This window comes from Canis lupus, chromosome 4, assembly GCF_011100685.1.
Source record: "Canis lupus familiaris isolate Mischka breed German Shepherd chromosome 4, alternate assembly UU_Cfam_GSD_1.0, whole genome shotgun sequence".
Taxonomy (NCBI): Eukaryota; Metazoa; Chordata; class Mammalia; order Carnivora; family Canidae; genus Canis; species Canis lupus.
This window is the reverse complement of record NC_049225.1, coordinates 15,295,659-15,322,852: the sequence shown is the minus strand read 5'-3', so window position 1 is coordinate 15,322,852 and position 27,194 is coordinate 15,295,659. Positions and strand designations below refer to the sequence as shown.

Sequence of the window (27,194 nt, the reverse complement as noted above, 5' to 3'; positions counted from 1 at the left end):
TTCTGATCTCTGCTACATGTATGAAGTTGAAGAAAATTGATCAGCAATCCAGAACAATCTAATTTTTTTGGACTTCTGCCTAAAGCCTACTTTCCTAATTAACTAATTAATTAATCTTCCTTTAACTTTAACTTCCTCCTTTGAAGGCTTCCCATACCCTTGTTCTTAGCCTGCCTTCCTTCAGGCTGTGAGGCCCCTCAGGCACACCTCCATCGTGACCACAGCATGCCCTGCTGGAATGGCTTGGTTACTTGTCTGCTTTCTCTACCATCCTGGCTTCTTGGAGATTGAAAACACCTGGCCCATGTTAGCAGCACTAAACATTAGGCTGATGCTGAATGTAGAGGGGATATAGAGAGATAAGGATCATCCCCCTATTAGTTTTGTAGTGCCGTGTAATGAATTATCACAAAGGGAGTTGCTTAAAACAACACTCATTTCTTAATACCATTTAATTTACTAACGATTTCCATGCGTCAGGAGACTGGTGGGTCTCCTGCCTAAGGTCTCAGAAGAGATGCAACCAGGTGGTAACCTGGGCTACAGTCTCTCCTGGGGGCTCTGAGGATGATCTTTTCCAAGCTCATTGAGGTTGTTGTTTAGAATTCATTTCCTTGTAGTTGAATGACTGCGGGTCTCTGCTTCTTACGAGCTGTTGGCTGGAAGCCACCCTGAGATCCTAGAAGCCACCAGCACTTCACAACATGGATGTTTACCATGAAGACGAGGCTGGTAGGAGAACCTTTCTCACTGCAATTGGTTGGCCAGGATAGAATCCACATAACATAATGTAGTCAAAGGAGTGACAGCTCATCACCTTTACCTACTCTGTTAAAACCAATTCCCAAGTCTGGCCTCTACTCAAGGGAGAGGATTATTCAAGGGCATAAACCAATGGGGTCAAGCTTAGGGTATGTCTGCCTCAATCTCTATACATAACGGATTCCACTATTACGAGAACTTTCACTCAAAAAAAAAAAAAAAAGCTGTTTCTTTGTCTTTGAGGCTTGCAGGAGAATAGCGTACTATTTCCAGTCCGTGCTCTATTATCTGAATCAGCTTCTGTATTTCGTGATTGCTTGTTCAGAAAATAAGGATGGCAATCTGATATTTATCAGATCACGTGCTGTGTAAGAGTCCTCAAGTTAGTTACTCAACTCTTGGTTCTCGGCTCCAATTCCACCCTTCTGTAGTCTCTGTGATGCTGGCACTCTGCAAATTGTCTCTCCTTTGTTAGCTGGCTTCCTGTAGGTCTTTCCAATAGGAGGCAGGAGGGAAGGAGAGAGGAGAGGACACTTGTTTCTTCTTCTTTGGTTGCTCATGCCAGCAGTACTCCTTCACCCAGCAGTGGTAGTTGGTTCAGGTTCAGCTTCCTCCAGAACTTCCACAGCCAGCTTCACTGGTCCCCCTCAGAGAGCAGCACGCGGTGGACAGTGCTCCCTTCATGGAGTTCTGAGCCCCAGCTCCATGGGATCTTTCTCTAAGCCTGGAGATTCGGATCACCCCCATTCTTTTCTCTCTCTTCTCCTTAGTGGGGATGGCGAGTGCCTGCACGTATCACCTTGGTATTATTTCCCCTGTTTTCATTTTGCTTTTTTAGTCCTCCAACACCTATTTAACCAGATCCCTGCATTATATTCTCTCTGTTAAAATACCTAGTATGGTTCATTTTTCTGATTGACCCCTGACAGAGGATTATAATTTTCATACAAATTGCCAAGAAATTACAGGGTTTTGATAACTGCTGTTGGAAATCTGTACACCAAAGAAACTGACATTTAGCAAACAGTTGAAACCCATTTTCTGGTTTCCAAGTTGATGCTTTTAGAGTGTTGGGCCTATGGTTGACTTCACTAGCCTGTTTAAGGCTTCCTGACTAGCAATAGATATAAATAGGCTCACCAGGGTGATTCATTTACTCCCCAAATTACAGTGAATCATGACTGAAGAGACTCTAGGCCCTGAGAAGCCCAGACTTAAAGTCAGGAAAGCTGTTCGTGAGAAGTTATGGAATATATTCAGATATCCCCATTTCACAGATGAGGAAACAGAGTTCTTTCCATCCAAGGTCTTCTTGTCAGTAGAAGGCTTTGAGTCAGGCTCAAAGAGCTACAAATGTCTTCTCACTTGGCCCCTGGACTGGTTCCTCTTCCTGGGTTCTATACCTTCTTTAATGGCATCCATAGCCAAGGTTGAAATGCAAATTATTGAAAGCTGACTCTGGCCATCCTGAAATTAGGATCCTCCAGAATGTCTCCTTCATTCGTATTCTATAGTCTCTGAGTTCCCTTAGCCATTGTTACCTCCTACCCCTGGCTATTAACATAGCCTTCTGATCAGTCTCTTTGCTGTTCTGCATTTGGTCCACTGCTACCAGAAAGACGGATCACACATATAACTCAGAATATTACTCCTCTCTTCGGAAACCTTCAGTAGCTCCCTATGACCTACAGCGTAACACTCAAACCTCTCAGCTGGGAAGGTAAAAAACTTCCTTCAAAGTTTGATCTCAAACTTTGTTCCTAGACATACCTCCTGTTTTTTCCTGTTAGATATCCTTCCTGCCAGCTAGACCTGTCCACAGCCTTGAGTACCTGGCCTAGGGTCCTGCTGAACTATACTTCCTCCTGCGGCAGTTCACACACCCCCTTTGCCTGGACTCCTCCTCCCCGACCCCATCTCCCCTCCCTAAAGACCCTCTCACATTCCATTTCCTCCACTCAGCCTTCCTTGATTCTCCTAACTGAATAATCTCTTCTTTCTACTTTCTGAAATGAGCACAGAAGACACATGTGGATAGATGAGAATTGCAGGAGCCAGACAGCTAACACCTGACAATGGCCTGTTCTGTTCCCTGGCACGGTATGTACTCTTGACCCGCATCATCTCCTCTAATCCTCATGGAGATCCTCTGAGATACTGACTTCCATTTTTATTGCCGAGGAAGCCGATTTAGTAAGATTGCATAAATTGTTCAAGATTTCATAGCTCATTCTCTGTCTTATATAAATTATTTGTATTCCTTCTTATTTATCCTCCAAATGAGAACAGGGAGCATTCCTCGTTCAGCTATGACCCTCTAGTCTAAGCTTATGGAGTATCTTGTGCGTGGTCGGCAATAAATCATTGATTTGCTGAAAAGTCTCAGAATTCACAACTTTCACCACCAAATTGTTTTGTCATATTCGTTGGTGCAGAATTTTACTTTATTTTATTTTTTTTGGTTGTAGTTCAAGCACACACCTGTGTTCTATGTAATGTAAGTGGAGATGGAGGACAAAGAAGGAGTGTTTCTAAGAAATTTGGAATAAATTATTTCCTGTTTTCCTTCTGCTGTAATTTGAGAGATAGTACTTATTTGGCAGGGGTTCCCGAATGTCTCTGCTTTAAGAAATTCAGGAGCACTTTCAATTTGTAAAGAAACTGCTCATCATGCACAGAATCCTTCTGAAAGTCTGCTAGTGATCACTTTGTTTTCAAAGTTTGAATTTTAGCTTATCAGCAGGGCATTGCCTGATCCACAATGAGGGAGGCACGTCCCTTTGGAAAAACTGAATGTAGCCAGGATCGGGGTGGGAATTATTCAAAAGCTGCTCAAATGACTTATTAAACAAAAAGTCAGGAGCATAGATTCAAGGTCACGAGTTAGAACCTTGAAGTCTCTTGGAAATAATAAGGCTGACCTTTTTGAGGGCAGCTTTGGGGAGATGGTTGTATAGATATAACTCCTCGAGACTTACATGCAGAGAGGCGCATTTTTGGTAAATGCATTCTGTTGCCTTTTGCTCTGCTTTCAGAGCTGCGAGAGCTGTGGGAACCACTCCTGGATTTGAGATAGATTTCAAAGAACCAAGGGCTCCTTATGCAGCCCCACATCCGGGTGGCCATTTCGTATTCTTGTGAGGGGCCCGGGGAACAGAGATGGAAGTGTCTGAGGTGCGGGGGAGGAGGGAGGAAGTTCAGGAAAGAGGCTAGGGTAACCAGACTGCTTGTCAAACAAGTGGAGGAGGCGTGGGGGGAAATAGTCATTCAGCATTTCTCTTTCTCTTTTCTGGACACCTTGTCCAGGATCCATTCCTCTGACCCTTGATGAGGGATGGTGGCTATAATAAAGTATCCCCCTCTTTGTACAGACAGGTATACCATGAATGACCTGCCTCTGATGGGATCAGGGTTTCAAGGATTTCCTGCACTGAGCATGAAATCCTGTTGCTCTCTCCTCACTGTTCTGGCTTCAGTTAGAGTTGTTCTGCATCATTGATAGGGCAGGGGTAACTGGTCACGATTGGACTATACCCTTCTTGAAAGTGTTACTAAAGTTGGGTGCCTTGATTGGCCCTAGCCCACTGGGCTATGTGTGCACAGGCTTTTGAACTTGCATTGGCAAGCTCTTTGACCTGGCTCCACAGTTCTTTAGGCCAAGGCCCTCAGAAGACAGGGATGCAGATTTGCTGGCCGACACTGGCAAGGAGACCTGAGTTCTTCTATTGCTGGTCCCATGGACAGGCTAAGCAGGCAGCCCAGCCACCTATGCACTGTGGTTCAAAGGATGCTGAAAGTTGGGGCAACCATATCATTTATCATAAACATGGGTGATTTCTGAGAGTGGAAAGAGGCACTAATTAATAATAATGTTGGGGCCGCAAGCCCAACTGCAATTGTCTCTGGAAAACCTGGAATCACTATACTGAAAGGTACCTTGACTTCTAATCAATTCAACAACATTTCTTAAGCATCTCTGCATGAGGCTTTGTCCCCTTCCATAATTGGACACAGGTATGTCAAGAAGCAATGCCAAGATAGAGGGTTAAGTGCAATCATGGAAGCAGGAGCAAACAGGCAACAAAAGGAAGGCAAGGTTACTCTCCAGGGCAGGGGTGAAGAGGATACATAGGGAAGACATCAACAAGCAAGGGGTTTTGAAAGACATGTTTCAGAGGTGTACAGATGGCAGAGGGATTTCTAGAAAGGAAGAACAAGTGTAAAGTCACAGATACTTGAAGGCACATAGCACATTTGATGGATTGTAAGAAGATGGAGAGTGGTGTGTGAAATAGGAGTGCCAGGAGACAAAGCTAAACAAAGCCAGGCCATGAGCTGCCCATAGGCCATGCAGGACAGCTTGGATGTGCTTACAGCAGGGTTAGCAATTGCACCTTGTGAGCTAAATCTAGTCCACCCCTTGTTTATGTCAATCAAGTTTTATTAGACTACAACCAAGCTCACTCATCATGTATCATATATGGCTACTTCACCCTACAACAATAGAGTTGAGGAGTTGCAACAGACTACATGGCCCATGAAACCTGAAATATCTGCTTTTTCTTTACAGAGAAAGTTTGATGACCCCTAGCTAAGAGCCATGGTAGACCACTGAAGGACTTCAAGTAATAATGTGAGCATATCTCTGATTTAGAAAGATCTCATGGGGTAGGAGGGAGGATATATTGCTGGGGGAAGAAAGGTGGGAGGCCACTGTGATAGACTTTTCGTCATGCAATCAACCTTACTGAGGACCCACCAGATGCCAGACATGGTGCCAGGCATTGAGGACACAATCCACTCCTCATGCCCATCACAAACAAGACAAGAAAAGGTAAGGACCTGTACCTGTACCGAGGCAATACAAATGATGATGGGTAAGAGAGGGTGAACCAGAGGGAGGTTTTGAGATATGAAGAAGAGATTTTAGGGCTCTAAGTTTGGGATGAGGTGGTTGGGGGTGGCCTTCTCTGAAAGGGGGACACTTAAGGAGAAGCAGGTTTACTTCTGCTTAGCTCCCTCTGGCCTCCTTGAACTCACTACATTTGTCCTATTGGATAAAGTTCATAGGAGCTTTCTAGAAGCATAGGTGTTTTAACTGAATTCAGCTTTATCTGGTACTGACATCTAAGCAAGAACTAATTGCACAGAATGTACACCATCTTCATTCCTTTTCCCCTAGAAAAGAGCTAAGCCCTGACTGAATCTGGAGGAAGAAGTCCTGTTTTAGGCCCATGGGAAATCTCTGCTAGAAGTGCTCCTCTAAGCCAGCAGGTGGAAAGGACTGGCTTCCTTATGCTGGTACCACCAGTACCAGATTGACTTCCTAGAACATAACTGGTGCTCCATAAATATGCACTGGATGAAATTCTGAGGTTGAATTGCTTAGGATCCTAGCAAAATGAATGGTGAACTCCAGGGCTTCAACTGGCGGTGGGGGTGGGGGGTATAGCTACAGAGGTGAGGGCAGGTGCGTGGAAGCAACGGGGATGGTGATGCAACCAGAGACTAGCAACAATGGGAACTGTTTCCTCTTTGAGACCTGAGGGGGAAGGAAAGGTGTCACCAACCCAGTGTGAGTCATCGCCATAAAAGAGAGGCACCATTCAGAGAGAGCTGAGGCTAGCTGAGGCTGCAAGGAATTTCAACCACTCAGGAAACTACAACTTGTCATGGAGGGGGAAGAGAGGGGAATCAGGACTCCAATCTTTCACTCTTCCTTTTGTGTTGCTTATGTGTCCCACTGGCTGAACCGAATCAGGACTCCCAGAACAGGGAGGCCAGGATAACATAGCAGCCATCCTCTTGGCACAAAGAGCTGGGAACAGAAGAGTCTTTCTCATTTCTTTTAGTTTTGCAGAACTCAGGTCTGGTCACACTTGTTCTACTGAGTTGTTAGTAGCAGTGTTGAAGTACGTGGACAAACATATCATTATTTAGCTAACTAAATACTTATTGTTCTTATATTTCTGTAAATAGTCCCAGCATGCCTAACAAGTGCCAGGTGCTCACATACAGACATGACTAGAGATCTCGCACAGACAGCACCATATGGAGCATCCTCGTACGTAAAGCTTTTTGTGTATTCCAGAAGCATAGATCCCTGGAAGTGGGATCCTGCCAAGTGGAATTCACAGTGTACACTCTGATAGAACTGGACAAATCACCTTTCTGAAAAGGCCAATGTATACTCTAAGGGTGTTTGCACATGCCCACTTCACTACACTGTCTTCCTGGTCACTGGTGAGGTTAAGCATTTTTTTTTTTTCATATTTTGATCAGTCCTTTGAAATTTTTCTTTGGTGAAACATAGTGGTTTAGAGTTTAGTGCCTGAAACCAAGCTGCTATGTGGATTCAAACTCTGCCCTTGCCTCTTATTGGCTGTGTGACCTTAGGCAAGTTATTTAACCCCTTGCCCCCTACCCCCATTCTTCATGTGTGAAGTGAAGATAATGATGTTATCTACCCTTTGGGGTTTTAGAGATTGTTAAGTGTCTGGAACATACTGAGTTTGATGTAAGAATTAGCTATCATGATATTTGCCCACATCTTTGGCCCATTTTTCTCTCCTAGGGATATTGAAGTGTGACCAGGGCTAAGGACCACCAGATAGAAGACAGCACATTTCTATAGCTCTCATCCTATTGCTGAAATTAGACCTTTCTGCTATCCGTGTAACATGACCCTGCACTGACATGGTAACACTTCACTTTCCTACCTGGACCATAGCCAAGGGTATGTTTTGAGTGGGCAGAGGGTCATCTGACTGTGCTGGTTCTTCCAGTGTCTGGGGTTCTGGGACACTGGTATTTGACTGAGGTTCTCTGAGAGTCAGTTTTGCACCAGGGAAGGACAGCCAGCTCCTGCGTGCTCGCTGCTCTGAGTGAGCCCAGACACCTGTAAGCTCAGCCAGCCTTTTCTCAGGCAGCCACCAGATGGAACTGCTCTGGAGCTTTGGGCCTGCAGGAGCCCAGGTGCTCTGCACACTCCCTTGCAGCGGCTGAGGCCTGTGGTTGTGGCTGCCTGAGCTATTGCTGCCTTTGGGGAGATCACACGCCCACAAGGGGAATGCCTCAAGTTGCTGAAAAAAAAATTGAAGGAGGAAGAGAAGGGCGGCTTCCTTTATAGGCCAGCCTCACAGTTACGCAACTCTGACTGTACAATTTCAGATTTTCCGTACGAGTGAATGTCACCTGAAGGTAGACTGAAAAGTTTGTACCATAGTCACAGGAAAGTTCAAAGGTATGAGTGTGTGTTAACTTGAGCAGAGATGAATGCTTGTGCAGAGTCCTACGGTGAGGGTGAGGCTTACACAGGTGATGGAGGGAACCCACGGCAAGCCACCAGCACAGCCAGCACTGGCGCCAGCGCCACTCTTCTCCACTCATGCCAGCTATGCACCAGGAATTGTCCCATGTGCTAGCTCTAATTCTCATCAGTATACAGCAAGGAACATAATAGCTCAATTTCAGTGATGAGGAAAATTAATTAATCTCGTCATGACCGAGATCCATCAGCTGGAAAGTGGCAAGTGGCATTTTGAGAGCAGATCTTTCTGGTGTCAGAGACAATGTTCTTCCCACTGAGTGGTGCATGGGATTGCAGAGTTTAGAAGTAGAAGGGCTTTATTTATTTATTTATTTATTTATTTATTTATTTAATTTATTTTCTTGAGAGAGAGAGAGGGAGGAAGAGAGAGAATGTGTGTGTGAGTAGGGGGCAGGGGGCTTAGAGGGAGAGAATCTTGAGCAGAGACCACACTGAGTGTGGAGTCTGATGCGGGGCTCCATCTCACGACCCTGAGATCATGACCTGAGAGGAAATCAAGAGTTGGTCGCTTAACCAACTAAGCCACCCAGGCACCCTCAGAAGGGGAAGGGCCTTTAGAACTCATGATTCCTCTGTGCCCGAGATCACAAAGTTAGTCAGTGGCACCACTGGAACTAGAATCTTCTGTGTCTTATTCAAGTACCTTTCCCAGCAGATGAGTTTATTTCATAAAAGTCTTAGCTAAAAGAAGTGGTTAATGAATAAGCAACATGTAATAGCTGGGAGTCAGCTGGGGAAGCTGGCAAGGAGTTATAGGTCGTAGATTGAGATTCTGGTTCTACTGCTTCCTAGCTATATAGGCAAGTTACATAACTTATGTGAGCCTCAGTCTGTTGTCTGTAAAATGGTAATAAAAATAACACTGAAATAAAAATACGGAAAAGGAGTTGATATAAGATATATGGCATACAGTAGGTCCTTAAGTTGTCTCTAGAAGGACAATTTTGAAATAATGTCAGATCCAGGATTTTTTTTTTTTTTAGCTCAAAGCATCTTGAAAGTGCGATCTGAAAAGGTAGGGGCTATTTGTTGAAACTGGGAACTGTGCAATGCTTAGCTCAGAATATAGGTTTTAGACTCAAGGCTGCATACATTCAAATATTGATGCCATTACTGGTTAGTTGTGTGACCTCAGGCAAGTCATCTAACTTCCCTATGCCTCAGTAACTCATCTGCGATTGACAGTCATCATGATATTCATTTCATTAAAGATGTGCATAGGTTAAATGAGACAATGCAGGAAAAGCATGAGCATGGTGTATTGATGTAGCAGATACACAGCAAATGTTAGTTATCATTGTAAGAATCAGGTAACCTAGGATCTGAGAGTAGAACTAATATCATATGGTCATAATAAATATATAACCAGAAAGATCTGCTCAGTGAATTCATAGTAGATTTTGTAAAATAGTAACCAACTGTCCTGTCTATACATAACTTGATTTTGGGGATCAACTCCAATAGTATTGATGTAATTTGGCAGTCATTTTTAACTGGCTATTTAAAAAATAAGTGATAGTTTTTCTGAAGGCATACAAAAGGGAGACCTGCACTCTATATCCACACTAATGATGGTATAGGAATCACTACTTTTCTAGAGGACAATTGAACAATGTTTGAAAAATAATAGAAATGTACCTATTATTTGAACCATGCTTTGGCTTTACTTAAGAAAATAGTTGAGGGTGTCCACAAAGATTCATTCATATATTTCTTCAAAGGTACTAAGTACCTACTGCATGCTCTTGGTATGCTCTGCGATAGCATGGTGAAAAATGGAGTCACAGATGCTGCCCTCACAAAACTTATAATCTATTAGGGAAGACTGCCATTAGACAAAGAATTATATGACCAATTAATGAATCACAAATGTTAAATGCAACAAAGGAGCTGTGTAGGAGCCACAAGCACAAACAAACAAGGGACCTGATCCAATCCAGACAGTCTTGGAAGGCTTCCTGAAGAAACTCCATTTCAGCTGAGACTGGAGAGACTTTAAGTGGAGGGTGGGGAGGAGCGCTCCTGGTAGATGAGCCAAAGCCAGGTTCCCTCCAACTACGGAGTGTTGACGGATTTGGAAGAGGCTGTGAGGAGTCTGTTCAGAAGGCTTTGGCCATACAGATGCCCATCACAGAATTAATTACAAGAGTGCAAGCCTGAAAAACCAAACAAAATCCAAGCCCTAAATGTCTAGCAATAAATACTGGTTTAAAAAGTTGTGGTACATCCATTTAAAGGAATCTAGCAGCTCTATACAGCCTCCCATAGCATAGAAGACTATTTTAATGATAAGAAATATATGATACACTGTTTTATGAGCAAAAGTTACAAAACTATATGTGCTGTATAATTCTATTTTCATTAAAGAAGAATAGTATGTATAGCCATAGAGAAATCCAGGAGCAGTTTACTGACATGTTAACAGTAACTATTTCTGGATGGTGAGGTACTTAATAGGATTTTTCATTTTCTTTTGTTTATCTATACTTTATAATCACCACATACACACAGACAGTGTGACTATGTTACTTTTGTGACAAAACATTTTTTCCCCCTGAGGATATGTGGGGAAGTATACAGGGCTCTAGAACTGGCACTTTCAACCTTGGGACCCCGGGTACATTTTTGTGAGCTTAACCTGCCTCTTTGCAGAATGTGGTTGTTGTGTGGATTAAATAATACAATGCCTAGAAAGTGCTTAGCACAGAGTCTAGCCCATTTGTAACAGCTTGACAATGTTAGCTAGTAATATTAAAAAGAAATATAACCAATGTTTATAAACACTCTCTAGAAGTGCTTCTTTAGGTTGCTTGGTTTTGCATTTAGGAAGGTGTTAGGGGAAGTAAGTCCCATTCTACAGTCATGGTTGCCCATGTTGTACCTGTGTGGATAGCAGGGAGGGGTGAGGAAGAGTGCCCAGAAATAGACTGGGACAGAGCAGACCAAAGGTTTCCATAGCAAACCATGAGACTGGCAGATTCTCTCCATAGCCCACACCCAATTCCCTTCTCCCCTCTCTCCACCTCCTACCCTTTCCTCTCACATTCCTCCCACCATCTCTTTCCTATAGTCTCTGCTGAGTTGTAAATTCTTCTCAGGCCAGAGACCATGCATTAGGCAGGATGTACATCAGGTTCTCCGTAGCACACATCTACTACTGCTATGTTGTGTGCACCTGCTGCCCTTGATTGTTAGAAGCAGGGAGACTTGTTAGAGATTCCCCCCCATGGGGTGTGACATTAGATGGGAGTGGTAGGAGGGAAATGGAAAAATAGACATATGCAAGAGTTATTTCAGGAGAAAAATAAAAGATCTTGGTGAAGAATGATGAGAACACAAACCTTAGAGTCAAACAGACCTGAGTTTAAATCCCAGTCCTATTTTTTTTAAAGCTACTTTTAGCTTCACTTTCCAATATCAGGCAAATTCTTTATCTCTTCTTGGCCCCTGTCTTCTCACTTATGGAGACAATATTGTCTACCCCCTTGCCTGTTGTGAGGATTAAATGAGACTGGAGGGTGATGATAACTGTGGTACCTGGCATTCTATGTAGTATCATTTTCTTCCCTCTTGGGTTTTCAGAACATGGTTGACAGATAGAGGAATGATGGTACCCTTCAGAAAACAAGGGAAGCAGCAAGCCATTCTATTTTATAGGTAAAGATGAGTTTGACTTTGGGCATGTTGACATCGAGTGGCCGTTAAGACAGCCAGATGGAAATTTCCATCAGGTAACTGAAATGAAGGATAGACAGAAATTTCTGAACCATCTTCATAATTTATGCCCATCATTATGGAGGTTGATAGGAAGAAATAAGCACTGTGAAGGAGAGATCCAGAGAGGAAAAGAAGAAAGACAACATTCAGAGTTCAAGACTGTTGAGGGGGCTGTTTCAAAGTTTGATACAGTTGGGTGAAGTTGGGTAAAGATAAGAATCACCGGAATTAAGGAGATCAAGAAACTATACCTACACCTGTTTTGCAGGAAAAAGTTCTAAGAACCTTCGACATAATCCATCTGGTAGAGCCAATATAAATGCTTCTCTGCCTTCTGAATATGCCAGGCACATTCCCCCTATTTATGCTGGTTGTTATTCACCACCCAGGAAGCTCTGTCAGGATTGTGGCAATCTTTCAAGGTTCAGTACAGGTCCTACCACCATGGATACTTTCTCCTCTCTCTAACCCACCATAGTCCAACTGTCCTGCTCCTAAACTCCTAAAGCATTTCCTGACTACTGCTCCTTTAGCATTTATTCTTTATGGTGGGGATAGGAAGTGGATTTCATCCCACATACCAATACTGGTCAGCAACCAATGGCTGCAGAGAATTCTAAGACATTTTTCAGATTCAATGGGAATAAGCCATGGTCAATATGTATGTCTGTCAGGAGCACTGGAAGGAGAGGGTGGTACATGTGCTAAGTACTTGCTGACCATAGCAAATGACTACCTCAGTTTGAGTTCCCCCAAAAGAAGATGCCAAGACAAAGGCTTGGGTTCAGGTAGTTAATTTGGGAAAAGAATCTTAGAACCCACAAATGACAAAGTGTGGAAGATGAGACAAAGAAGGGAGAGAAGTCAAAAAAGTGTCTGGTAAAATGTGGGCTACCACTGCTGCACAATCGTTTTAAGGACTCTCTGGGAATCTGTGTGACCTACTTCAGAATTCTCCATCAGAGTGTGGAAGGCTGGGCGTTGACAGAGGGTTGTCCCTGTGCTGTCAGGGAAAACCTCAGGAAGAAATCAGAGCGATACAGACTGAGTAAAAGGCTGTCAGTGAAATGTGGTAAAGGGTCTCTCACAGGTGCAGCCTGATAAGTACGTCCAGGGTGTCCACAGGTCCACTACAATGGCCTGGTCCTGTTGCCTTCTCATCTCATCTCATTTCTGTTAGCTGCTGAAGGCAGAGCCTCGTGAAAAGCAGATGGCACAGTGCCTAACACCTAAAAAGTGTTCTGTCATTATAAAGTAAATGACTGTTGATTAGTCTATGCAAAGAGAGAAAAGGGGCAATGATGAGATTCACGAATCAGAGTTTCTGGCTTCAAGTCCAAGACTGGCTCCATCCTCCGCTTATGTATCCAGCTGTTTGGCCAAAGTAGCATGCTTCTCATTTATATCATTTTTTATCACACAAGTATCACTCAGGAGGCTGGAGAATAAGTGAGACAGCATGTTCCCAGGAAAACAACTTTGGGTTCTGGGAAAAAGTGGAGGATGTTTTAGTGAAGGCTCTTTAACTCAGATTGCCCTCCCACAAACGGAGCAGCACAGATTGCCCTGGGAGGTAGTTGAAAGCGCTTCTTCGAGATGGGGTACTGGGCCAACCGATCACACAATATTTATGCCCTTTACATTTTAAAACTCTCCTTTTTGTCAAAAGTGCTTCCATCTTAACTTGCCACAGATGATGATTACAATTGCTAATTCAACCAAACACAAATGCTTTAAGAGGTGTGTACACCTGCAGAAATCTGCACCAGAATCTCACTGCTATGAACTGGGTTGAGACCCTGCAAAAGTACATTCAAGCTCTAATGTGACTGTATTTGGAGATACAGCCTATAAAGAAGTAGCTAAGGTTAAATGAGATGGTGGGGGGCTGATCTGATAGATTACACTAATCTTTAACTCCTTAAAGGAAAAGACCAGAGAACTAGTGCTCTTGTGCATGTTCTTTCTGTCTGTCTCTCTCTCTGTTGCTCCCTTTCTGAATCTCCCATCCCCACCTCTCTCTACCATGTGAGGACATAGGAAGAAGATGGCTCCCGTTAGCCAGGAAGACTCCTTCACCAGAGACTGAATTGGCTGGCACTTTGATCTTGGGCTGAGCCTCCAGAAAGAAAATAGTTTCTGCTGGGTAAGCCACTCAGTCTGTGGCATTTTGTTATGGCAGCCTTAGCTGACTAATACAATCACCCTGGCCCATCTGCAGTGGTTCATCCTGAAGTCCCAGAAATAGTGCTACCAAAATGAGCCTTACACTGGAGGATGGCTTTCTCATCTAAAAGCCTCACTATGATTTCCACAATGCCCTTGAGGGAGAGATTGGCCAGGAATATTCATGCCCGTCTCAGAATCAGAGAGTTACGGTTCTCTAGCATTTAGTGTGATGCCTGGCTCACAGCAGAAGCTTGATAAGTGTTTGGTGGATGTAACCTTTGAGCATCTCAAGTCTGAAATGGACATTTTCCATCTCCTCTCCCAGGGCTTTTTATTTTCTTCAGCATTGCCTTTTCTCTAATGTCACATAGTTTAAGGTGCTAAGAAAGCACTTCTCATAGCTACCTTCAGTTGTAATCTGGAATTGAAGTCCTAGCTGAGTCCTAACAGGCTCTAACTGGGCCAGTTAAAAGTTTGGGATTCATTTGGGATTCCCCCACCAAAAGTTTCAGACCCACCTAGTTTATTTGGGAGGTATGGGAAACACCAGTACTATGGTAGAGAGACAGCAGGGAAAGGAAGGCAGCCGATCAAATTGTGTTATCACACAGGTCACCACTATGGTCCACAGGAGCTCAATGCCCCTAGGGAACTTAAGAGATCATGCTAGAACGCATGCCTCAGAATTAACCCCCCACCCTGCCAACCAAGGCTCAAGGGGGCCAGGAAAGGTATACACCAACTCCTGTCGGTTACTAGTTGGAGGCCACTCCTAGAGGATATTTCTTCCCCAACATATCTGGCACGCCAGAACACAGCAGGCAGAAGGTCTCAGGTCAAGTCTTGGCATTTGGAAGTTGAGCTCCTAGATGCTGAAACAGTGAGGACCCAGCACATACGGATACACCATCTGCTATCTGTAAGAGAAAGTCTAGTGCCCAAGCTCATTAAATGAGTTGATATTTGTAATGTACTCAGAACACTGTAGAGTGTACAAATGCTCTGAGCGTGGCAGATTATATTGTCCGTACACAGACACAGTGGTTTTTTGATCCCATATGCTCTTCAATAACCTTGTCATTCCCTTGGGGCGCCTGGGTGATTCAGTGGGTCAAGCGTCTGCCTTTGGCTCAGGTCATAATTCCAGGGTCCTGGGATCGAGCCCCACATTGGGCTCCCTGCTCAGTGGGGAGTCTGCTTCTCCCTCTTGCTCTGCCCCTCCCCCATTCATGCATGCTCTCTCACTCTTTCTCTCAAATAAATAAATAAAATCTTAAAAAAAAAAAAAAAAAAAGGGAAACTTGCCATTCCCTGATAAGGGGGAGAGTCTGTTTCTCTTTCTCCTGAACCAGTGGGACATTGTGACTGCCTCAATGGACATAGTGCTACAGAAGTGAAGCTGCTGGCTTAAGAGTCTAGGTCATGTGGATCTACCTATGTTTAGGTCTCTTTCTCTCTGTGTGTATGTATATAGACACACACACACACACACACACGCACACACACACATGCATGCACCTTGGGATCCCTGCCCTAGACTGCCACACTAGAAGGATCACATGAAGATAAAACACAGGAACAGAGGGATGGCCAAGGAGCCAGTGCCAGATGGGTGAGCAGAGAAGCCTCTGCAAAGACTCAAGCCATGGCCATCTAATAACTACAAGCACAGGGCGGACCTTGAGCCCTGTCCAATGACACAGATAGGCCCAATGACACCGGGCCTGAATTCCTGATCCACAGAAACAGTGAGACATAATAAATGATCATTGTTATTTTAAGATACTACGTTTTGAGATAACTTCGTATGTCTCCATAGAAACTGGAACAGTGCTTGATAAATAAAATAAATACAATCTCACCTCCTCTACTCACAACCCCTCCTAAGATATGAAAAGAAACCTTCATATTCTGGATTTCATAGTCTAGCAGATGGTCATAGCCCAAGCTCATGTTTCCTAAAAGTCAGATTCTCAGTGTTGATATGGTAAGGTTTTATGTAAGGCTGGTATGTTAAGGGTAATGTGCAAAGGTTAGGTTTAGTCCTGGACTGCTTGCTGTGCTGACTCCTCATCCATTTTGCTCATCTTCTACCCAGTAGCTGCCGGCTTGTCTGGTCACTCACCTCCAGCTCCAGAAGTACGCCCTAAATGGTCTAAGCCAGCAAGATGTCCCAGATTTTTGGCCATAGCGATTGGACCACACAGGTCAGGCACAAGCCAATCAGCATCTGGCTTTCCCTTAGGATTGGTTAGGGATGCTATAATCAGTACCACATCTAGGACTTTTGCTGGGAATTCTGGGACATAGGATCATTCTTCCTCTGGGAAGTGGGAGGTACAATCATGAGGCAAGACAGCCTGAGGATGGAGCTTACATACAAAAGAGGCAAGATTGAAAGAATCACATAGAAATTAGTCTAGAGCCTTGATCAAACCATGCCTAAAGCCAAGACTACATCTGCATTTTCAGGTGTGGGAACCAAGTCATCTTTATTGTTTAAACCACTTTGGTATAGATTTTCTATTACATGTAACCCGGTGTTCTAACTAATTCAGATAACAACACGCTAGCCACTGATACTAGAAATCTTCTCCAGAGGTGGAAAACAGGAATAATATTTAATTTATATAAAATTTCCTAACATTCCCTTTGGACATGTTTTGCTAAAACCTGGAGTTTTTCCAACAAAATAACTACCATTTTCGGGCTACCTCTTAGATGTAAGTGTGTATATGTTGCATAAAAGTCCCAGAGAAGGATTTGTTCCTGACCTCTCTCCTAGCTTCTGGTGGCCTCAGGCACTCGTTGTCTTGTGGACGGCCATCTTCTCCCTGTCTCTTCAGATCATTTTCTCTCTCTGGGTGGTTGTCTTTGTGTCCACATTTCCCCCTTTTTTAAAAGTTATTTATTTATTTATTTATTTATTTATTTATTTATGAGACACACACACACACACACACACACACACACAGAGGCAGAGACACAGGCAGAGGGAGAAGCAGGCTCCATGCAGGGAGCCCGATGCGGGACTCGATCCCGGGACCCCAGGATCACACCCTGGGCAGAAGGCAGGTGCTAAACCACTGAGCCATCCAGGGACCCCCTACTGGTATCCTTTAAAAAGGGGAAATGGGGGATCCCTGGGTGGCTCAGCGGTTTAGCGCCTGCCTTCGGCCCAGGGTGTGATCCTGGGGTCCCGGGATCGAGTCCCGCATCGGGCTCCCTGCATGGAGCCTGCTTCTCCCTCTGCCTGTGTCTCTGCCTCTCTCTCTCTCTCAGTCTCTATCTCTCATGAATAAGTAAGTAAAATCTTAAAAAATAAAAAATACCAGTCATATTGGAATAGGCCCCTTCCTATTTTAATTTAATTACCTCTACATGGACCCGATTTCCAAATAGGGCTGCATTCTGAGGTACTGGGCATTAGAAATTCAACATATTTGGATTGGGGGACACAATTCAACTCAGAACAGTGGGGTAGAGGGAGTGACTTGAGAGGATGTATATGGAAATGACATGACATCAAATGTAGAAAAGTTAAAAAAAAAAAACTTTATCAAACATAGTTCAGAGTTGTCCACGTGTAAGAAGGCCTTGCTTTGATTTGTAGAAGGGAAGGCATGGGTTCCTGACAGAAGACACTTTCTCTGCCGAGACACAGTGATGAAGATGAAAGAATCCGAGCTAGGTTCCTAAAACACAGAGCCTTTTTTTTCCTAGCCTAGATGTTTCCATTACAACAATCTCTGTTTTGTTTGGTAAATTTTTTTAAGGGAATCCACACAAAGCTTTCTCATTGCATCCAACTGAATGAAATTTATGAAGCTTCTTGCACAGTGTGTTCATTGTTTGGATTGGGATAATTGAAGTGTCAGGAATATTTGCCTATTGAAAACAACTCAGGAAGGCCCTGAACACCCGGCCGGGCTGGGGCCACAAGTCATACCACATTCAGGACAGCAATTTCCTAATGTCATTGACAGCAATGGTATCTTCCCAGGTAAACTAATTTCACAGTTGGGGAGGAGCACTGGATTAGGAGTCAGAGAGCCTTATTTCTAATACGAACTTCACAATTCACTCACCGTTGGACTAACTGCGGATAAATCATTTAACCTCTCCGGGCTTCAGAGTTGACCTGAATAGCATGGTCTTATCTACTGCACAAGAGATATTCAGGGGTGCTGTGTAACTCAGAAGGGAGAATCTATGTGAAGATACTCTATGGAGCGTAAAATGTTACACAAATATGTGCTACAGGTGATAAAAGCAAATCATTTCTACTTTCTCTCAGGGGATGACATTGAGCTAAGGAATCCTACTGGGTCAATATTCTGGTTTGCCATTTTCTCCCCAAGGTCTGTTCACCGTTTTCTGCCTACACTTCCTTATCTTGTGGTTTCTGCTTGGGCTTGGCCAATGAGAACTGTTCTTAAGAAATGGGAAGGTGTGAGGAGAGCAAAGCTGAGGTATATGTATTGCTCTCGTTCTCTCCTGGACCATTGAAGGTTAAGGCAGTAGCTGGTTCTCCTATAACCACTTGCTCTATGGCCCTCACTAGGCTCCAGGTAACATCATTCCCTCTTCTCCTTTTCAGGTTGAGGAGGATGGTTCATCCCTGATGCCTGTCTCTGTAAACAGCCCCTTTATGATCACTCTTTTGCCCTTTGAATGTACCATCTGATTCCCAAAGGATGCTGAATGTGGCCATGATGACCCCCATGTGGACACTAACTGAACTCTTCCTGAGTGAAGAATTCTCTCTCTTGTTTGGGATAGTCTGTATTTTCTCTTGTTTTGAGCTGTTGGGCAGGATTCTCTTATAGAAATGAGCACAACTGGATCTCAAAGAATTATAGGGATATGGAAGCTTTTGCTGTTTCCCTTCCATCAGTTGAAGGGAGGCTAGGGCTTTGCTTGTTCTTTCTCTGGTCCCTCCCGCCTCTCCCTGCATTGGGACACCCCCAAGTTCATCCCATCCTTTTCTCACACCCATCCCTTCTGCTCTCAACCAGCCTGCAGGCAGGTTACTCTTTGGTGTACCCTTTGGTGCTTGAGAAGATCTTTGGTGAGACTCACTGAATCTCCACATGGGATATAGACTCTTTTCTCTCTTCTACTCCCAACCCCCAGGTTCCCTGCTTCTCTTCAAGCTGCCCAGGATTGGCATTTTGACTCCTACTTACCATTTCTGCTCCTGTGTGCAAGTAGGCACCATGAACCATTGCTTCTTTCCTTCAAAATATTTCTTGCATTCCTCTTTGCACTGTTATCATTTCGGCTCAGAGCTCTCTGCGCTGCCTGCATGTTAGTATCAGTATTTCCAACTGGCCTTTCTTTTGACAGTCTGTCCCCAACTCAAGACTGCCCATAGACTTTTAACACTTTAGCTTTCCTGAAACCTGGCTTTCATTGTTCCCCTTGTCTATATGAAGTTCGATGACTCTCTGCTGCCCCAGAGAGTCAGAATCTGAACTCCTGTTCTTGGCAAAGTAATGCACAGTCTACTTCTTGGCCTATTTATTCCCTGAAAAACCTGCTCTGCTCTCTCTCCCTTCTGACCACACCGGGGGCTTTCCAGCCTCCAGCCCAGTGTTCACGTCCTGCCCCACTCCAGGAGTGCCCCCCTTCCAATTCCCCTAGTGAACACCACCCTTTCTTCAGAGCTGAACTCCAATGCTGCTTGCTCTCTGAACCTTGGCTACTACAAGCCATGGTGATATTCCCTTCCTTTGGAGTCCTGTAGGAAATCCTAGAACATGTTTGCTGAACTTCAACTCCTAAGGATGTTGTTTACACTAGTCATTTGAGACTTATCTCATGTTTTGGCCCATGTCCTGCATGGTAGTAGGCCCATATCCTTTATTGAATGAACATATAAATACACAAAATACATTGGCTTATTCAAATTGCTGATTCTTTTTTTTTTTAAGATTTATTTATTTATTTATTTGAGAAAAAGAGAGAGAGAGAGAGAGGATGAATGGGGAGGCGCAGAGGGAGAGAATCCTCAAGCAGACTCCCTGCTCAGCACAGAGCCCCGCACAGGGCTCCATCTCAGGACTCATGAGATCATGACCTGGGCTGAAACTGAGAGTTGGAGACTAACTGATTGAGCCACCCAGACACCCCTTAAAGTGCCGATTCTTTAAAGGACTGGGCACCCACATGTATTTTTCATATTGTTGGGTCTGTGGCCCTAAAGCCACATGTTTACTCAGTTGGGTATTGGGTCCAAGAAGGAACAGTGATAATGATGATGACAATACAATTTAATATACCTACCATACACTTAACGGGATGAGCACTGGGTGTTATGGTATATGTTGGCAAATTGAACTCCAATAAAAATATATGCAAAAAAAAATTCCATGAAATAAATAAATAAATAATATGCCTACCATTTATTGAGAATCTACTATGTGCCAGTACTTCACATACACGATCTATTTTTATGCTTATAATCAACTAGTGAAATAAGTATTGTTATTATCTCTGTATAATCAGGGAATGAAGGCTCAGAGCAATTAAGTAAATTGCTCCAAATCATACATCTAGTTGGGGGCAAGGCTGAGTATGAACTCAGTCTGATGATGCTAAAGCCTCTTCTACCAACCAAACACCTGGTCGAGTTTGGAAGTCTCCTGTAGGCATCCAGGGCTGTACCATGTGTAAATGTCTTTGTAGATCATGTCTATCTTATCTCCCTTCTCCTGAGAGCAGGATACTGTCTTAAAGCTCTCTCTGTACACCACCCCGCCCCCTGCCACCCCCCTCAGATGCCGAGGACAGTGCCTGGCACGTCGGAGTTTGTTCATTTGTTCCCAGCTCTAACCCACTCCATGCCTGAATTGCAAGTGTTTCTTGTAGAAGGACCTAGCCAGGGTTGTGTTACGGCTTTGAGTAGGAATTCTCTTTCCACCCCACCCACATTATAAAACCTTTAGTTTATCTGGTTACTTGTCTTTGGAGCTCTCCTCTTGCTATGCTTCGTTCTGCGTCAAATTCGCCAAGCTGGCAGTGTTGCCCAGAATCCTCTTCCCTGCATGGTGCCAGGTCAGGGCTGGCCACGAGAGGCATTGGCTTGGTGTCGGGAAGGCAGAGGGGAAGCAACAGCAACTCTGCAGACTGGTGTAGGGTGCCAGGCAAGGCCCCGAGCTCACGCTGACCCAGTGGCTCATCTCTTTGGCGTTCAGCAGCACCTGAGCCTGCACTTCCCCCAGCTCCCACCCAGTCTCCTCCTCCAGACTCTCTGAGCCACAAGCTGGCTCCACGGAGAAGGTTCGAGATTTGCAGGTGCCCTGTGTTGTCCAAGTTGCTGGCTGGGAGAGACTGTCACGGGTCCCGGCCTATTCTTTTTGGCTCTGTGCTTCCTGTGCTTTCAGTTTGGGTTGCTTGCCTCACGTTAAGTCCTGGGTCCTGTTTTGATCACCAGAGCTGCTAACCTACAGTGAGCTGAGGCCCCCACCAGATGCAGAGGCAACCACCTACAACTGACTCCACTAGCCTACGTAGTTGTGAAAGGTCTAATCCTTAGGACAAATCCCTTGCTCTGTGTCACTCCGAGCAGCTCTGCTTCTCTGATAAGACTCTGGCTGATACAGCCTTCCTACACAGGTCCTGGGGTACATCTTGTCCTTGGTCTGCCCCAGAGAAATTTGTTCATGGTGATTGGGTGAAATCACCATCAAAGCAGAAAGAAACCCAGGATTGGTGAGCCTCTCATAGCCTTTCTGATTTTCTCCCACAAGACTGTGGTGTTGTTTCTAGAGGCAGGAGCTAGATCAGATCTGACTCGTAGTGAAACCCAGTGTAAGAGGCCACAGAATTACTCAAGGCTGTACCTGCCCAAGCAAACCTGAGCTGAACTCAGCTCTGCTGTCACTGCTTTTGGAGGTTGTGCAGCCACCCCCAACCTCTTTATGGTTGCTCTCAGATGTCACAGGCCTCCAGCTCCTGTGCATGGAGCTGGGCTTGTGATCAGTCACAGTTGGAATGGAGTAAGGAGTTACCTATAGTAAGTGCTAGGGGACTGATGCTTAAAGGTACTTGCCTTCAACCAGGTATTTTAGAGTCTCAAATTTCACCATTAGAGAGTCTTTCCTTTGGATTACTCTTCCTGATGTTTGTTATTAAAATGACATATGCCTTTGATGAAGGGATCATCATATACTGAATTCAAATCCTATATCTGCCCTTTAAAATAGCTATGAGACTTCAATACAATCATTATTAATCTCTTCAAGCTGCATTTTCCTCACCTATTAAAATGGGAATAAGAATATCTAATTTGATATATGTCTTAGTCTGTTCAGGCTATTATAACAAAAATTCATTGGCTGAGTGGCTTATAAACAACAGAAATTTATTCTCACACTCTAGAGGCTGGGAAGTCCAAGATCAAGATCCTGGCAGGTTCTGTGTCTGGTGAGGACCTGCCTGCTTCCTGATTAGTGGATGGCCATCACCTGATATGTCCTCACATGATGCAAGGGGCAAGGAACCTCTCCAGGAGCCTTTTAGAAGGACACTAATCTTATTCATGAGGGCTCCATTCTCATCACCTGCTGTCCTCCCAGAGGCCCCATCTCCTGATACCGTCACAATGAGAGTTTGGATTTTGACATATGAATTTAGGGGGAGGAACAAACATGCAAGTCCCTCATAGTACGCAAGCTAAAAGTACCTGGCACAATGCCTGGCACATAGTTGATGTTGAGTAAAGGCTAGCATTTACTCCTGATTTCCTTCCCCGAACTCAGTAATGCATTGGGATTTGTAGTGGGGCCATCATTCCTACACTCATCACAACTAAGGTTTAGTGAGTGAGTGTGTGAGGGTTTGCTGTGAATGTGTGTACATGAGTTTGATGGGATAGGAGGGGGAAAGAGAGACAGAGACAGATAGAAAGAGATTAGAGGGAGAGAGAGAAATCTGGAGGGGAGGCAGGCAGAGAGAGAGAGAATCTCAAGCAGACTCCCTGCTGAGCCTAGAGCCCAACTTGGGGCTCAACCCCATGACCCTGAGATCATGACCTGAGCCAAAATAAAGAGTTGGTTGCTCAACCCACTAAGCCACTGAGGTGCCCCTATTCTTATTTATTTTTAGTTTATTCTTTTCTTGGAAACTTTGGAAATCTGTTGAAAATGTAAGCTAAATCTTACAACCCTTAGAACATGTCGACTCTTCATACTATACTTGGCATTTGATCCGAACCCTAATCCTCGCCTGGTACTCCACACCCTGGCCCCAATCTACCCCTCCTCCCTCAGCTTCATTTCCCTTTTCTCCCCCCATCACTCACTACATTTCAGCCACATTAGAATTCTCCCAGAATCTCAGATCAGAGAACTGAAGACTTCGTCCTGCTTCTCTCTTCTCCCCTCTCCTCTGCCCCTTTCTTCCCTCCCTACCTCTCTCCCTTATTCTTCTGGCTCACTCCTCTCCAGCCTTCATATCTCTCTTCATATGTGATTTTCTCAGGGAGACTTTCCTCCTAGGCCCACCTTTTATTCTTTCTCATAGAAGATCTCTCCTATGCTTTCTTCTTAGAGCCTGTGTCACACGGAATTATGTGCATAGTTGCTTTCTGAACCATTTCTCCCTCTTCTATGGAGGGGACATAACAGTCTTATGGCCCTATTGTATGGCCAGCAGCTAGCCCACTGCCTGACATGCAGATTTCCATGATGTTTGCTAATGATGAATGAGTATTCCACATTGTAATCCTGGGATAAATCAAACCATATGGAACTCACATTTTTTTTCAACTTTTAGAAACTGTTCATTTTTTTTTTCCCAACCTTATTTGCATTTTGCTTGTCTTTGTGGAAGAGCAGCTTAAGACCACTCAATGGTTGTTTGTCCCCATTCATTTGGTGGCCTGGGCAGTGGAAGCTGGCAGGCTGAGTGCTCCAGTCTTTAGTAGGAAGCTGCTGAGTAGGTACCGAGGCACCGGCACCCCTCCAGACCAGTCCCCAACTTCAGATTGAGTAGCAGGGAACCCAAGAGCCAGGGCAGTGCATTCACCCTGAAATTCCCCTGGGTGCAGCCTTTGCAGCAGCAACCTGCCCTTCCTCTCCAGTCTCTTCAGGCTTTCTGTAGAAGGAGGTATGAAGCAGGACCTCCCATAGGTGGTTAGCCCCTGGGATCAGTAACCACCAGAAGACACTGGGGAGGCTGCCTGGATCTGGTTGGCAAAGGTTCTAGAGGTGAAGTGGCCCACAGTAGGAGTGGTTCCCAGAGCAGCAGCAAAATTCAGCTCAGCTTATTGGCTGATATTCCTGGAGGATATGATGCTCACAATACCCAGGTTTTCAATAGCAACAATGGTGTGATCTGCCAGCAGAAGCTTCTCCCAGGTTCTCTTCAGATTTAGGTTGTAGATGACCTCACTTTTCCCTTTGCAGACCTATTGTTCCATATGGAAGCCAAGGTTAGTGCTGCCCAAGTGGGTTCTTGTTGCAAGGGACTTGAAGGCATCCTCCTCCTTCACTGGCAGGATGTCAAGGGTTCCAGACATTGTGAAGTTTTCCCTTTAGGTTACTCTGGGAATGCAAAACGATGCTGTGTGGAGCCCCCCTGGGTAGTATGGAAATAGGTGGAATTCACATTTTCTCTCCTCACAGAGGAATCATAGATCTTGCGTTTTACAATCCCAGAATCTTAGAAAAGCCACCTAGAAAACTGAGATCCAGTTAATCTCCAGATTTAATTTTTTGTTTGTCTCCTTATATTTTTTCTTAAAATCAAGGTATAACTTAATGCAGAGTAAACTGCACAAATACTAAATGCATAGAAGGTGAATTTTTCATAGGTATCTCCCCATGGAAGCATCACCCCAATCAAGATCAAGAATATCCTAGAACCCAGTGGGCTCCTTTGTACCCTTCTGGTTCCCTAACACCCTCCCTGCCCCAGCTGGCCAGGTTACCTGGAGATCCACTGATTTCCATCTCTGTAGGTTAGTTTTAGCTGCTTCAGAACCTCATGCACATGGAATCATACAGCATGTATGTTTTTGTTTCTGCTTCTTTTCCTCGGTATGTTTTGAGATCCATCATGTTGCTGTACATAACAATAATTTCTTGAGTAGTACTTTGTTGAACATATATACTACAATCAATGTGTTCTATACTGTTAGACGTTCAGTTGTTTTCAGCTTTGACTATTATGAATAAAGCTGCTATGAATATTCTTGCACAGATGTCTTGGTGGGCGTGTCTTTGGGGATAGAACGAGGAGCGGAATTGGTGGGTCTCTGTCGTTAAATCAGGTTCATCTGTCCTGTGGTGCATTTTTCAAAAAGTCCTGACACATCTCAATCTAAACTTACAACTGAGATGAGCTGGGTCAACATCCACATTGCACCAGGCTTCTGGTCTGTGAGGAATCCTTTCTATGGTTTTTAAGTGCACTTCAGGAGTTTGGGTCAAAGTCATTTTACTATTTGACACTGAATCTGTGTGCTGACAGGCCTGCGCAACACAAAAAATCATAACTTGAAGGAGTTCTGCCTTTTGAAACTTCGGCAGGAACCATGATAAGTCATCTCAAAGATGGCCCTCTGAGCCAATAAAAAGACATTATTTGTTTAAGTCAGTGACCTACAGAAACATTTCTAGGACTCGCTTTTTCCAATGACAGTGATCTGAAGGCAATCGTTTGGGCTGTTCCTATAAAATGGGATAACTGTTACTAATGTGTCATTTATTCACTGATTTCTACTATTGCCAATAGTAATACTGAGTGTCTGCTATAGCGTAGTCATGGAAGACTTCCTGACATAACCGTGTGGTGATCTTTTTTTCTTTCTACAGGATCACATGGAGTTAATAAGCTGTGACCATTGAACAACATTCACTAAATTCTGTGTGTCCTTTTCCCAAAAGATAAATTACACTGAAGGAGGAAAAATATAACGCCTGTAGATTCTTTCACTCAAGGCCTCCTTGTCTAGGAAGGGCGCTTGCTTATTGTCTCACATTTCTCTCAGAGAATTCACAAACATACCTCAATGCCTTCACACGGAAAGGAAAGCTCAGAATCTGTTCCCAGGGGAGGCGGTAAGTGTAGTTGGAATCTCTTCCACATTGGAGGCACTGGACTGACTGCTTCCCTAGACCACAGACAGGACTGAGACCTCCCCATGGCTACCTCTAAGAACTCGAGAGGCTTATCAGTGTGGGGGGCTGGGACCACCCAACAGGGGAAGACTAGAATGTCCAGTAGAGAAACTACTGAATACAGGATATATCTGAATATCTGAATCATGCTCTAAGTGGAAACCCAGAGACAACCACATCATTTGGATACCTCTAAGGATTCCTGAAACATCTTTCCCATTGCAATGGCACTCCAGAAATAGGAGGCAGCCCCCAATTTTGGCTAAATTCTAAAATAGCATTAAATGATTTCATTCCATCCTCACTAGAAGCTTACTGGAAGCAGACAGGCTCATCCCTAATGACAATGGTGGAATGGGGATTTGAACCCAGGCAGCCCAACTCCAGACAGCCTGATGGGTGTCTGAAGAGAAGTAGGTTCCAACATAGGGTGACACCTTCCATTCTCCACCATACCTTTTTAAACTTCATCTGAAAATATCCTACAAGGCACCTTTACCACACAGAGGAGATGAAGAAACAAATAAATACGAGGGAGGAGGAAATGGAAAATAAAACCCCCACTGGGTCTGGCTATTAATGTGTCTGCGCTGTTCCTACACTTGAATAGATCTGGTTCTGAGTCTGCTACTGAAAAGGAACCAAAAATGACCTTGAATTGAAACTCTTGCCTAGGAAGGTGCTGTGATGAGCTCAGAGAGACCACAGCACATCTCTGCAAGGGCTCTGAGCACCACCGTCATGGTTGCTTCCAGCGGGCTGAGGGAGTGTCAGTTAGGTGGTTTCCGGTTCCGGTGACCTGCCTCGCTGTCAACGCCAAGCCTGGGTTTTCCTCTCTACAGGATGGAGAGGATGGGAGGTGAGATGGTCTTTCCAAGGGAGAGACTCTTCCATCAGTGCCTTCTTAAGATGTGTTGCCCTTGTGAAGGTGGAACCCCAGGTAACAGGAACATGGGTCAGTGTTCTCTTGAGCAAATACCAATGCCAGCCAAGCCCTCCCTGGCCTCATTTTCTATTGTTTTCATTTACTCTGCCTTGGCCACACTGGTCCTTTTGATCTTCCTGGAACATGCCAGGCACATCCCTGC

General features: G+C 44.4%; 1 long non-coding RNA gene across 2 annotated transcripts; it reads left to right on the top strand.

Moving 5' to 3' along the window:
- Positions 1–2,322: 2,322 nt before the first annotated feature.
- On the top strand, positions 2,323–27,194 carry LOC119871460. Of its 2 annotated transcripts, none has more exons than XR_005357888.1 (5): positions 2,323–2,482; positions 2,784–2,862; positions 5,333–5,395; positions 7,337–7,461; positions 25,801–27,194. It is a non-coding gene; the product is annotated as an uncharacterized LOC119871460 (long non-coding RNA). The 2 variants fall into 2 exon arrangements; XR_005357887.1 differs by having other exon boundaries at positions 7,337–7,498; positions 25,801–27,191.